The sequence below is a fragment of the Diceros bicornis genome, chromosome 29 (assembly GCF_020826845.1).
Source record: "Diceros bicornis minor isolate mBicDic1 chromosome 29, mDicBic1.mat.cur, whole genome shotgun sequence".
NCBI classification, from domain to species: domain Eukaryota; kingdom Metazoa; phylum Chordata; class Mammalia; order Perissodactyla; family Rhinocerotidae; genus Diceros; species Diceros bicornis.
This window is the reverse complement of record NC_080768.1, coordinates 29,106,893-29,121,546: the sequence shown is the minus strand read 5'-3', so window position 1 is coordinate 29,121,546 and position 14,654 is coordinate 29,106,893.

Below are 14,654 nucleotides of genomic sequence, written 5' to 3'. Positions count from 1 at the left end.
TCGAAAGGTCTAACGGTTGACAAACCAACCCATCCCCACCACACACATATACATAGTGCTTCCAATTAGTCATGATAATAAAAATCCTAAACATTAATTTAAACAGAAATTATGAAATAAATGTGTTAAGAAGATGGAGAGAGTGGTAATGGGAAGCAGGGAGGCAGGAGCATTATAAGAAAGCAAAACTCTCAAAAAAAGAAATCAATAAATAAAATCTAAAGTTTAAAATCAAGAATTCACAGTATAAGCATTTTATTTAGAAGTGTAGAGGCAACACTAGAAGAAACAATTTAAGAAGTAACAGTGGTTGTCACTGGGAAGTGAAAAATTTGATTTGAGAGGGGTGAGGTTAAGGGATGCTGGGTTTTGCTGGGAAAGGCAGCCTCATGTGCATAGTCTTTTGACCCCCAACCAACCAGCCACCTAAGAATGGACATTGGGCCTGGAACACTTCGTTGCCAAGAGATAAAGAGCCCACACAGCCCACTATTGAAGTTGATTTTGCTGTCTCTTCTCTATGTGAGTAAAGCATTGTTCCATCCAGTGCTTGCCTGGGTTGTGTTTTCCTTGGTGACTCTGATGCAGTGGGCAGAAGTGTTTAGAGTCCTCCCCTGGGATTGGCAACCAGTACAGGGTACTCTGCTTGACATTTTTATTTTAAGCTTTGTAGCACTATTTGACTTTCTAAATTATGTGCAATTCCTAGTTTAATAAACATAAAAATTTATTGTGAGCCTTATTTCAAGTAATAGTACTGGCATAAGCTCCACTGATATTGGGATTATAATCAACATGCACATTAGTTTCTATAACACAAATGACGCCAAGGTTATTTATCATTATTAACAAATATGTTTGGCCTACTGTAGGAAAAAATTAGAATCTCTGATTATGCAGTTTCAAAACACTGAAGCTTTTTTGTGGGAACATTTTCTAAATCCATATACAAAGGAATGTGGCAAAACTGATTTAACAATGTGGCAACAGGTGAATGGAAAGAAAACTAAGAGAGCACTTTTGAAGTAAGCAGTCTAGTCCATCTGTTTGCAGATGGTGGACAAAACAAGACATATCTACCCAGAAGAACACAGGTCCAAGAAGTTTGAGTCAGAATTTGGTGATTAATTGGATATAGGAAATGAGATGTCAGGGAGGATGCACATTTGTTTTATTTGAATAACAATGGAGTGGGTGGTGATATCACTTCCTGAGAGAAGAAACATGGGAGAAAGAATAAATCTGGAGTTGGGGAGTGAAGTGTTCTGTTTTGAATAATGTTTGAGATGTCTAGCAGTTAATTGGTCTTATAGGTCAGAGCTCAGGAAAAAGAAGTAGACTGACACTAGAGATTTAGAAGCCTTCAACATAAAGGTGGTTAGTGAACTCGCCAGCACTGCTTGGGCAGGCAAGATCAATAAAAGAGAGTATGTAGAGTTAGAAGGAAGGAGGGACTAAGACAGAATTTTGAGGACTAACACTTCAAGGATAGGAGAAAGAGGAATCTGGTAAACAAACAAACAGAGTGAGAGAAGCCAAAAGGAATACCAAAAGAGTGTGACTGGTCTGACAGCAGCCAAAAGCAGAGAAAAATTCGGGAATAAGAGGGTACCGTCATGAGCCACATAAAGACGTTTCAGTCAATGGTGGACCACGTATACGACAGCAGTCCCGTAAGATTAGTACTATATAGCCTAGATGCGTAGTAGACTATACCATCTAGGTGTGTGTAAGTATACTTTATGATTTTGCACAATGACAAAATTGTCTGATGATGCATTTCTCAGAACGTGTCCCCATCGTTAAGCGACGCACAGCTGTAGTTAATTGAGTTGAATGCTGTTGAGAGATGAAGGGTGAGTCCATGGAGTCAGAAATAAGAAGGTCACCAGTGATCTCTATGGGAGAGATTTTGGTGGACATGTGAGAAAGGAAGCCTTTTGCACTGGATTGGTAAGAGAATGGAGATGAGAAAATGGTAACTACGAATATAGATGACTCTACAAACAAGAAGAGGAAGATCAACTTTGGGCAGTTGCTGGAAGAAAAAGCATTAACATTAAACAAAGAAAACATTAATCCTTTATCTGCTTGAGTAGGCACCTGAATCCCTGCCTATCTCTTCTCTAACCTGCTTTTCAGGAAAACCATTCCTGTTTTCAGAAATCCCAGATGCTGACCAATATCCTAATCCAAACCAAAATACCACCCAAAACCTGTACCGGTCGGATGCCAAACATCTAGTATCGTTACTCTTAGCGACTCCTGTTGGCATGGGTCTCATTCACACTTTGCCTCCCTTCTGACACTGACCTTCATCAAGTATGAGTTCACCCCACTGTGTCTGACCCTGTGATTTTTGACTACTGGCAGATCAGCTTCACAACTCTATGCATCCCCCCAGCGATCCTCCTTCCTCACTGACCAGTGCCACTGAGCCTCTGTGATGTTTCAATACCAATAGCACTTATAATAAGAATAGTTACCATTATTTAGTGCTAATTATGTGCCAGCAACCAAGCTAAGTGCTTCACAGGCATTATCGAATTTCATCCTCTCAACAATTTTATTATTCTTTTTACTTCCAAATGAGCAAATTGATGCATAAAGAAATTAAGCAACTTGCCCACATTCACATTTAATAAGTGGTGGATCTAGGATTTGAACTTAGGTTTATCTGACTCCAGGACCACATCTATGATAACACGAATTAGAATAGACCTCACAGATGCATTTATATATCAATGAAACCCGGCGTCCTGGAACAAAAGGATTATGGCTTGTGATTCTAGATTATCAACACATAATGTTTCCCCCTGTACAAGCCATTGGGCCATATAAGTATGAAACAAACAGACCTGCCCTAAAAGGCTTTTTTATCTAGCTAAGGAGATCAGACAAATAGGTTTCAAAATGCATTGAACTATACAAAGTAGTGTATGATTAAGGGTCAAATGACTACTACAGATTAGAAATGCTGCTGTTAGGAGGTAAGAGGAAGAAGAGATTCAATCAAGCTGGGAGGATCATAAAAGGCTCCTGAGGAAAGACCTGAGCTAGACCTTGAAAAACAGCTCCAATTTTAACAGGAAGAGAAGAGGGAGGAGGATATGAAACCAGTCAGCAGATATGAAATTGGGACTGAAATGTTAGTGATAGCAAACGCAGGAAATGAGCAGGTCACTGCCATCTGATCTGGGCAGAGCCGGTTTTTCTCAGCATGGAAACATCTACAACCAAACTGGGGAAGTTATCCTTCTCAAGCTCCATTAAAGACTTCTAGCCCGGTGATGGTTATATTTTCTTCAGAGTTAATAAGAGGCTTTCATTTCATGAGGTACCACTCCATCCTACCATTAACCAAACCCCAATTCAAGTTATTTCAGGATGTTGATTTCTATTTCCTGATATGACTCATGCAGTGGCAGCTTGAAGGAATAGGCTTAAAACCTCTAATTGAGGCAGCAAAGAAATAAGTGAATTAAATCCTTTGTATCTGTATTGCTGCCAAAATTTTATGGTAGAACGAAATACATATATTCATGTTTATATATGTTATGAGTCAGATCAGCTCATTAAATTTTCACAGAGTTGAAGCAAACTAAGTTTTTTAAAAAAATTTTAACTGATTTATTCATCAAAACTTCCAATTTGATAAATGAGCAGAGGATTTCAGAAAATTGTCTTATGGATGAAAATCTCTCTCTTCAGAAGAAGGCATTATTACACTTCTGGTTATTATAAATAAGAATAATAACTAATATATTTATTTAAGAAATGATGATTAAATAGTGAGGTGGTATCTTTTTTCCTGCTTTAGTTTTTCCAGTTTAGTAAAAATGAGACACAGGAAAATATTTGGCTATGCTTGAGAGTGAAAGATCCAGAAAAAATGCAGGGAATGATCATCATGTTTGATATTTACAAGATGCTCATGTTCTCAATCATCCTTTGAATGTCATTCTTGGCATTGGTGATTAAATTAAATGACTACAAGTAGTAACATTCAGTGCTACCTTTAGTCCTGTACAGATCTTTGAATGTACGGCTTTGGGTTTTTAGAAAGGGTGTAATTATCGACTGTCTGGGAATCTCAACGCATGATTAGATTCAGCACTCCTCATTTGCATATAATGTCACAATCAGCTCTACTCCATTTGCAGTCAAATGTCTACTGCTAATTGCCAGGCATCAAATATTTATGTGTTTAAATATAGCAAACAAATATTTGTGCCTGGAAAATAATGAGCTGGATTTTGGTTAATTTGAAAAGATAATGACAAAACAAAAAGGCCATGTCAAGTAGAAGCTGTTCTAAATACAAGTCCTTGAGATCACGTTTCTGCTTTTAATTTATATTCATTTCAATGTTCCCCACAGTAACACTCTATGAGTCATCAGCAAATGTTTGTTGGGTTGATTTTGCAAAGGGAAACACCAAACTGGCTGACTCTAGTCAATCCAGGCATTGCTATGTAGCCAGGTCTCCAATTGAGGCCAAATTCAACTTGTTTATTTGTCACTGGTTTATAGGTGACCCTTGCAGGTATATGCATAGTGATTTTAGTGTTTTAACTAAAGGAAGAAAATGTTTGGTGTTTTGTTTGCTTGTTTTTGGTATGACTGGTTGGAGAAGATCAGAGAAATGGCGAAGATAACAGAGAGGATAAGAAGGAATTTCCCATTTTCCTCCTCGTGTGATCCCTGGGGAGGGAAGGGTGATGGTGACAGGCTGAAGGAACTGACTTCATGAAAGACTATGTAACACTCTGACCATGACAGTGATGTTTTAGGGCATAAATGAAAAAGCCCTTCACAATAAATGAGAAGAACCTGAAGGACTGCTCTTCAGGGATATCAGTGGACGATATCCATAGCATAGCAGAAGCATTAACACTTTCAGGGAAGGCAGTACCAGCAGAAGCAAGTGAGATCTAGATGAGAAGGCAGACATGGTATAATGTGAGCAGCCTTGTTCCTGGGCACAATTGAGAAACCATCCTAAAAAATTTCAGGATTAATTGAGAGTGATTTTAAGAGTAAGCTGAATTCCCATATAGGCAGGAGGTAGGTTGGGAGGAAGAGGTAGAGAAAAGAGTACGTGAGTGAGCTCATCCTCTTTTCTTGCAGCAGTGGCTGGCATTTGGATATTAGATAAATATGAGATGTGTTCATGAATTTAATATTAAATGTTGACATCCCCTCCCAAGGGAGCCAGGCAAAAAGATTTATCCCAGACAAGTTTGTTTGAAGACTTCTCTAAGCATGAACCTCTCAGCATGAACATCAGTGAACATAAGTGATGAATATCTGATAGATTTAACTTAATTTTTCTCTACACAATTATTTTTTTCAGGACATTATGCTTCTTCTATATGCAAAAGAATTGGTTATTCCATCAACACTTTGGGCAAAAGGTTTCCATAGGATACGAAACATGCTCTTTTTCAAAGCTAGGAAGTGGGCAATTATTTACAACTTGTTCTATCTATTGTTGTATCCAGTATCGACGCACTTAAAGTGAGTATAGGACTTTAAGCAATTGTCTCTTAATAGATATTTTTCATGTAGCTATTCTAGAATTTTTAATTCACCTACTATAATTTACTAACGTCTTACTTAACGGAAGACTGAATGCTGTTCAACCAGATTGGGAACAAGGGAAGGATGTCTCCTCTCAGTGCTTCTGTTCTTCATGGTACTGTAGCTCCTAGCCATTGCAATATGGCAACAAAAGGAAATAAAAGACATACAGACTGGAAATACAGAAGTAAAACTATTTTTATCAATAGACAATATCACCATAAACATAGTATATTCTAAAAATTTACTGAAAAATCCACTATGACTAATAAGTGAATTCAGCAATGTATCAGAATACAAGAGCGATATACAAAAATCAATAATTGTACTTCTATATCTAGCAATAAATATTTTTAAACGAAAATTTAAAATATACCATTTAAAATAGCATTAAAAAAACACATCAAATTAAAGGGCAAATGTATCCAAATGTATTTAAGTCTTGTACACTGAAAACTATAAATATTGCTAACTGAAATTTTAAAAGACCTAAATAAATATAAAGGTATAACATATTAATGGATTAGAGGATTCAAGATTGTTCATGTATCCATTCTCCCTAAAATTATCTATAGATACAACACAACCCCAATCAAAGGCAGTAGGGATTTTTTTGGTAGAAATTTACAGAAATTTTTGGTAGAAAAAGTAATGCTAAAATTTATCATTTGTGATAGATGCTAAGATGTACCACCCAGACCCCCTTTTCAGAAATAAAGGAATTCTACTCTTTAGCCACTGGTAGTGCCACCTGCAAACAGCCCTCAGATGTCAGTCTCATTTGGGATTGCCTCAGCAAAAGAAAGCTGCTTCACCAAGGTCACGCCCCCTTCAATAAGGCTGCCCACATTCAATAACTGATAGACATAGAGCTTGAAGGCCTGGCCCTCTCATTCCAACTGGAGACAGCTTGAAGGTCACTCCATCTTCTGAACTCCTTGCAGCATCAGTTGAAGCATTCCACTGAAACTGCATTGCAGATTATTTCTCTCTCTGACAAATCCTGTTTCTTTCTCATCCTTTACACAGTATTGATCCCCAGAGCATTCTCTAATAAACCTCCTGCACGCTAATTTCTATCCTAGAGCCTGCTTTCTGGGGAATCCACCTGTGATAGAGTCAAGGTATAGAAATCACAAGAACCCGGGAGCCAATTTAGTATAAGCAATGACTGACTAACAGTTGAGAGGTCCAAAAATAGAACGCTCCGCTCTGAAAAAGCTGTCAATTTCTTAGCATGGAGAGATCTCGAAATGATCGCCAGACATGTTGTAGAGAATTTCTGATTTAGTACAAGATTTAAATATATAGCTAAAAAGTCTCTTCCAATTCAAAAAGCCTCCACTTTGTTATATCTCAGCTAGTTTTTTGACTTGGGATCATTTATCTACTTGAGGCTGTTTCTTTTTTAGGAAAATAAGGTTATTAGATGAACAGTGAAGTGCCTTGCAGCTACTGTGATTTTACAATCTATAATTTATTTTTATAAACAAGTTTTTAAGAAAGGTAGGGCTAGTATGATCCCAGTTTCACAGATAATGAAGACGAGGCATGAAAGGTTTAGACTAATGACTATTATAGCAGATTTTCTATGAGGAGCTTCAAGCTCCTCCGAAAAGTGTGTTTGCCGATCACTGGCCTATTACAATTGATTCTAGTTTAGTTACTTCCTCATATTCATCAAAGAACCCACAACTTATTCTCTTTAAAATGCCATGCCAACACCTTAGCCTCATGCCAACTGGTACACGAAACCATCAACTTGTTTGCGGAAAATTCTTCTGGAGCTGAGAAGGAAAGTTCAAGAAAAGTCTTCTATTTTAGGTCCTGATATTGAAAAGACCCATATACTTACCAAAAGAGAAAGACATACACATACACACACACACACACACACACACACACACACACATTTTCTCATTACTTTTATTATCCAAAGTTCTTAAAGTTAGTGATGCTGGTAACATGACATTATACTAATGATAATATTAATATTTTTGAATAGCATAAACAACTTTCACATGCATTATTATATTTACAAGTAGAGAAGTCACACCCAAAAAGTAGTAGTAATTATTATTACAGCAACTAAGGAAAGAATAGAAGAACTAAGTTTACCCTGTAGCATAAAATACTGAGACAAGGCATTGGAAATAATGCCAGTCACATGGAATATTAGGCTTTCAAATGAATATTATCTAATACCTTTCTCTGAAGGATTTTCAAAGCTGGAAGAGAAAATAGTCACATGTGACAATGAGGATCTGAGGTGGGTGTGTGTGGAGGCAAACACCCACTTAACAATCTATTAAGGTTCCTAGAATAAAAGAACACGCCCACTGACACTTCATAGATTATTTAAATGTTGATATGTCAGAGGATCAGCCCAGAAAAAGTTTTGTGAATTTTTCTTACTAGACCATTGAATACAATAAATACCTCCTATTAAATTCCGGGGATGCTTTTTGTAAAGTCCAAATCAAGAAGGTAGCCAATATTGCAGCTTTTTTAAACCAGCCTTCTAAATCATTACATGGAGCCTTCATATTTGAGCCTAATCAGCCAAGTTCCCTTGGGATCATTAGTGAATGTCTCTCATCACTTTCAATATCACTTAAGGGTATATTCAGAAGACAATAAAATGCAAACAAATTAGATCCCATACTTTAAAACACTGCTTGGATATGTCTACCTTCTCTGCAAAAATATTTTTGTTTTTTTTATTTTCATTTGGTTGAGTGACAGAAAAGAAAACATTCCAAACTCATTGGCAAACAAATGAGAAAATTATCCAACATCTATTCTCCATTTTAATATTCTCTGAGACCAAAAATACATAGATATAGCCCTAGATTTATCTTATATTTTTCTAGAATGTGAGATTAGGATAGGATGAAAATATAGAAAGTTTAAACATAACTAAAAACTATTGCCATAATTAGATGCTAGCTGATTAATGTTAATTCTGGCTACCATCCTTATGCTTTGTGAGTTCTAGTTAAAAAACAAAAGCAGAGCCCAAAACAAAACAATACATGTAAAATGCTGAACAGACTACTGAATTCTGCTGTTTTTGCATAAGGAAAATTATCTGAGGAAGTGAAGAGTGGTCCCAGCTCAGGATGGTGGACTGAATATACAGTGCTTCCTCCCCTTCTGGCACAAATCTCTTTACAAGTCAGAAACCAAAATAAATGAATTCATCTCAATAGTAGAAAACAAAGATGGGAGACACCATAAGGATTCCATGAAAGGTGGAAAGCAGAGGACAGGGTCGAAGAAGGAAACCATAGCCCAAGATGCAACTAAGAGGGAAGGTGCCAAAGACAGGAGAAGCACTGGTGCCCCCATGTCTGAAGATACTAGAAGCAGGAGAGGATCCAGAATATACACATCTTCCTACACCACCCTGCTCTCCCCAACCTGCCCAAGGGCCAGGCAAGACAAACAAGAACATTCCCAATCAGGTGAGTGAGAGTGGCAAAAACTGGATGGAGAAACAGAGTGGCATCTCAGGGAACTGTCATCATCCAGGAGAATGGTGAGCTCTGGGTGCAGAGTTCCATCACCTCTTATCTCATTCAAAAACTGGTCCTGCTCCTCCCATCAAGCAGGCTGCAAAAACAGATGCAGCCTTTTCTGAGTTTAATAGAGAATTTCAGTTACAAGGATGTGCAAGATTCATCAAATGTTTAAAGAAAGGCAACACTATGAAAAAGCAATATGAAATCCAACAAAAAGGAGAAATTTACCTGCAAAGAAAGAAAATCTATAGTCTGAGTAAGATAGACTTTTGATCATTATAGATAATGTTCCCCAAAAGATACAAGAGAATATTTCATCCTTAAATAAAATGAACAAGAGGTTGAGGAGATTAAAATTTCGAGCACAGAAATAAAACCTAACCAGAGGAGTAAATACAGATTTTCCAATTTATAGAAATTACAGGAGGAGAAAGATTGACTATATTTACCACTTGCAAATGTTTTCTGAAAAAAATTACTAAAGGATGCAATGGGTGGGGGATGGGAAGAGAGGAGATAGAAAGAAAAGGAAAAAAATTAAAAATACAAGAAGAAACAGTGGGATTCAAAGAGTAATAACAACAACAACAACAACAACAAGACCATTTAGAGTTGTCTAAACATGTGGATAGGATAGAACAATAAAACCACAACAGCAATCAAATTAAAATTCCAAACTATATAAAAATGAGAAATGTGCAGACATATCTAATTAATGGGAAATTTTGCAATTCTGAATAATTAAACTTTAGCAGAAAAATATATGTTTGTGTGATGGAAATTTAGGCATAATTACTTAGAATAGAATTATTTTCCAAACCTTTAGAGTGAGGGAAAAGAGAAAAAAAAGATCAATCTAACAAAAGTCTGGAAAGGAGGTGAAGAGAAATATATAGCAAGTGAGACAAATAAAAAACAAAATAAAATAGTAAGAAAAAGTTAAATGAATCCTTAGTTATAAAATATATACTAGGGTTAAAATCATCTAATAAAGGACAGCAACTCACAGATTAGGTCAAAAAAAAAACTCCCTATAAACTTTATAATCAACATCCCTAAAATGAAAGCACACAGGGAAACCTAAAATGACAATATGGAAAAATATACATTAGGCAAATTATAATACAATTGCAAGACAAAGGAAAATTTAATGCAAAATATTAAATGATTCCTTAATAAAAAGAAGACACAATAGTTATAAACCTATTAGTAGCTAATAAAATAGCTTTGAAATTTGTAGAAAGAAAAACTGTATAAGACACAATAGTTATAAACCTATTAGTAGCTAATAAAATAGCTTTGAAATTTGTAGAAAGAAAAACTGTATAAATAAAAAAGATTTTGCATAATAAAAAATCTTAAAGGAAGATGCTAACAAAGCTCTCTCACAAAATGACAAAACAAAGAGACAAAACAAAAATAATAAGAACATATAAAATATTATACACAACATTGAAAGTCTATACTTTTTTTCACACATTGACAAAAATTTACCATGTATTACTAAGCCACAAAGAAAATTTCAATAAGTTCTCAAAAATGGAAATCAGAGCAACCACCAAGGATGGTGCAAAAAAATTAGAAATTAATAAGCTCAACAAAAAATGTTAACACAGTCCTCCCGCCAAACAAAAAAAAATTAAATAATTGGAAATTGTTAATCACACTTGAAACTACTCTTACGTCAAGGAGGAAACAAAATGAAAATTACAAACTCTATAGAACTATTGAGATTGTGAGAATAAGAAAATGAGGATACGACTGCAGTGTTAACCAAAGCAATATTAAAATACAAGAGAGATTGAAAATGGCTGAACTAAGCTTTCAATTAGCTAAGAAAACTCTCAGAAAATTAGGGCAGAATTATTAGAAGTTAAAAAAGAAAATTAATGAAATTAGAAAATAAGAAAAGTTTATTGATAGAACGAAAAGGTGATTTTTAGAAGATCAACCATTTTGAAAACTTTGAGAAGTATAATTTCAAAAAGGAGATAAAATATAAGTTAAAAATATTGTGAATGAAAAGTGGAAATACAGATAATGAGTTTAAAAATTTATAAAAAAGATACTACATTACTTATCTAGATGAAAATGGACATTATTTTAAGAAAATAAAAATTCTCAAAATTGACTCAAGAAAAAATAGAAGATATAAATAGATTTAGAAGAAATTGAAATGTCAAATAACTATCTTAAGAATTGTACAAGATCCAGATGGATTTAATGATGAATTCCATCAACTTTTAAGGAACAAATAATTGCAATTTATACAAATTATTTCAAAACATATAATAAATGAAAGAAACCAATCTGAAAAAGCTACACACTGTATTATTCCAACTATATGACATTCTGGAAAAGGCAAAACTATGGAAACAGTGAAAAGATCAGTGATTGCCAGGAGTTGGGCTAACGGAAGAGGAGGGATGAATGGGAGGAGCACAGAGGATTTTTAGGACAGTGAAAATGCCCTGTATGAGACCATAATGATGGATATGTGTCACTATGCATTTGTCCAAACCCATAGAATGTACAACACCAACAGTGAACCCTAAGATAAACTATGGACTTTGAGTGATTATGATGTGTCGATTTAGGTTCATTGATTGTAACTTATACCACTCTAGTAAGGGATGTTAATAATAGGGGAGGCTTTGCCTGTGTGAGGGCAAGGGGTGTATGGGAAATCTCTGTAGCTTCCCCTCAATTTTGCTGTGAACCTTAAATTGCTCTAAAAAATAATGTCTTAATAAAAATAAATTAAAAAAACATAATAAACTTTCAAGCCCATTCCTCAAAGCTAACATAATAGTAATATCAAAACCAGAAAAAGACAGTACCTGCAAAGGCAATTATGGGTCATTTTCACCGATAAACATATAAATAAAATTTCTAAGGTAACTCAATATTGAAATGTAAAAATAATAATATATTATAATTACACACACACACACACACACACATATATGTGTCACCATGGCTCTGGGAAACAATGAATACATATAGTCACTCAGTAAGGGTCCTCTTACAATATGGGATAGAAACCACAACAGTGATTTTTACAGAGATAATTTAATATGAAGAACTGTTAACCAGCCAGATATTGAAAAATTGAAAAGGCAAAGGGAATACTAAAATATCATGAAATAGACAATTGGAGGAAGCAGTTGTCACCCCTAGGGCTGAGAGAACAAAGGGAAGAGGTTAGAATTATTACAATTTAGAAGCTTGAGTGACTTCTCAGAGCTGGGGCCCAGATCGCTCAGGATGGGGCGCTCCATGGCTGGTGCTGTTGTCTCTAAAAGGAGCACAGTGAGACTAGTTCTAGAAATGTTGTTGAAACTACAAACTGGAACCAACTGTTGCTATTGGAAAAAACTATGGCTGCTGGGATGAAAAACAATTACTGGGATGTCATTGAAAGGAAGAGGAAACAAACAGGAAGAAGTGAGTCCCTTCATCATTCTGGTCCACCTCTAGCATCCCCTAATTGGCATAGCCTAACTGGGAGCCGGCTGGCAAAAGAGAAATGTGATTTACAGAGTCCCAGGCCCAGCGCCACAGATAAAGGATACAAGAATGGGACTGAAAAGAAGGCAATAACTTAATACCAGCATACGTACACGTGTACATACTGAAGGTCACACTACTTCCCAGTAGCTTGGATTTCCTCTATACATCCAAATCAAAGAGTTTTTATTTGTTTTATTGCTATTTATCACTACACACTAAAACACTAAGAAACAAGAACAATACCCCAATTGAGATAATTTTGATAGTTGTATTATATATAAATATAATTTTTATAAAACTCAGAATTTGAACCATATTTCTCTTCACTTATACTACATGTCTTTATTTGAATACATTTATTTTAATTTCACTCTTCATCGTTTCAGTTATTTAAATAATTCATGCAGAGGTTTCTTAAAGTTAACTCATTTATAACAAGGTCTTTGTGTTTAAATAAGGCAAGTAGTTTAGTACAAAACGTCTTTACATTACTTACTCTTGAGGGGCTTTTTGCCAGTTGTGTGATTTTTTTAACTAGTTGGAGTTTTTTACTTTTTGAGCTAGTCCCTTAGAATGTGGAACAATGTGGTCCTTGGGTAGAGAGGGAAGCAAAGAGAGACTGGAGTCATTGACTGACAAGGAAATAAGTCTGCTTATCCAGTGGCCTCTGTGCTTTCCTTCTGCACCTACAAGGACTTTTTCCAACATTTACTTGGCCAGACAAGGTAACCCTCTATCATTCAATCAATCTTCTCCATTTTTCAAAAAACTCAGTCCCATCCCATGTTCATCTTCCTCATTATTGTTCCTCCCTTTGCCTCCATCACTCTGTGCCCACTGAGAATGTGACCATAGACTACAATTACTACTGTGGCATTAAAAAAAATACTAAACCAAAATATTTGTAGTCCTTCTTCAACTCTTATCTCTTTTGAGTTATCTCCTTTCTCTGCTGCCATTCACAACCAAGCTTATCTAAAGAATTGCCTACATAAACTTTTTTTCAATTTTTCTTCTCATATTTATTCTGTCTGTCTTAAAATTTGTATTATTATGAAACAGTTTGTATTTGAAAAGAAAGTATATCTCACTAAAGAAGGTATACAAATGGCCAATAAACCCATGAAAATATATTTTGGCTGAAAATTGGGTAAAATATCAAATAGCAATATTATAAGTCAGGGTTTGATCAGAAATGTATAATTTATTATAGAGATTTGACCATGTGCAATTCTGGGGCTGGTTCAACAATAAGGATGTTATTTGTGTGTCGTGCTGGAGTCTGAAGTCTGCAGTATAGGCAGCTAGAAGAAAACAAAAGATGAATATAAAGTAGAGAAGTGAGCACAAACTGAACCTGTGAGGCTGAGCTGGAACCAATGAGGACAGACTGGAGCCTGCTGGAACATTCAATTTTGATGATGGGAGCACCCTGCAGGAGAAACAAGTGTCCCTCATCATGGAGCTAAACATGCATCTGGTCAAAAAGCTTAAGGAGGATCCAATGGGAGCCAGAGGAACCGTGATCCGGGGCCCCACCACTGCCACACACCAACCAGATGAGCCAGAGAGGTGACAGCACGTGTAAACCACAATAGCACATCACACTCTGTACCAATTGTCCAAACATTAAAAAACAAATATATAAAGATGGCTCTTCTTTACTTCTATTTTTCCAAATCTGATGCAAAATGTCTCTTGTGGCCCAGGCTATTCCAGAACTGACAGGGAAGGAAATTCTGGGAAATGTACTTCCAGTTTAGCTAAGCCGACACAACACAAATCCATCACAATCCATCCTTTGTCCACATACACCTCTTTCAATCATACTTAACTTCCAAATAAAGAAAATAGCAACACCATGCAAAACATAATGCAACTGTACCTCATACAACTGATAGACATACTGATTCTCTCCCTAAAAGAGGATACAGTGGCCGGCCCCGTGGCTTAGCGGTTAAGTGCGCGCACTCTGCTACTGGTGGCCCGGGTTCGGATCCCAGGTGTGCACCGACGCACCGCTTCTCCAGCCAT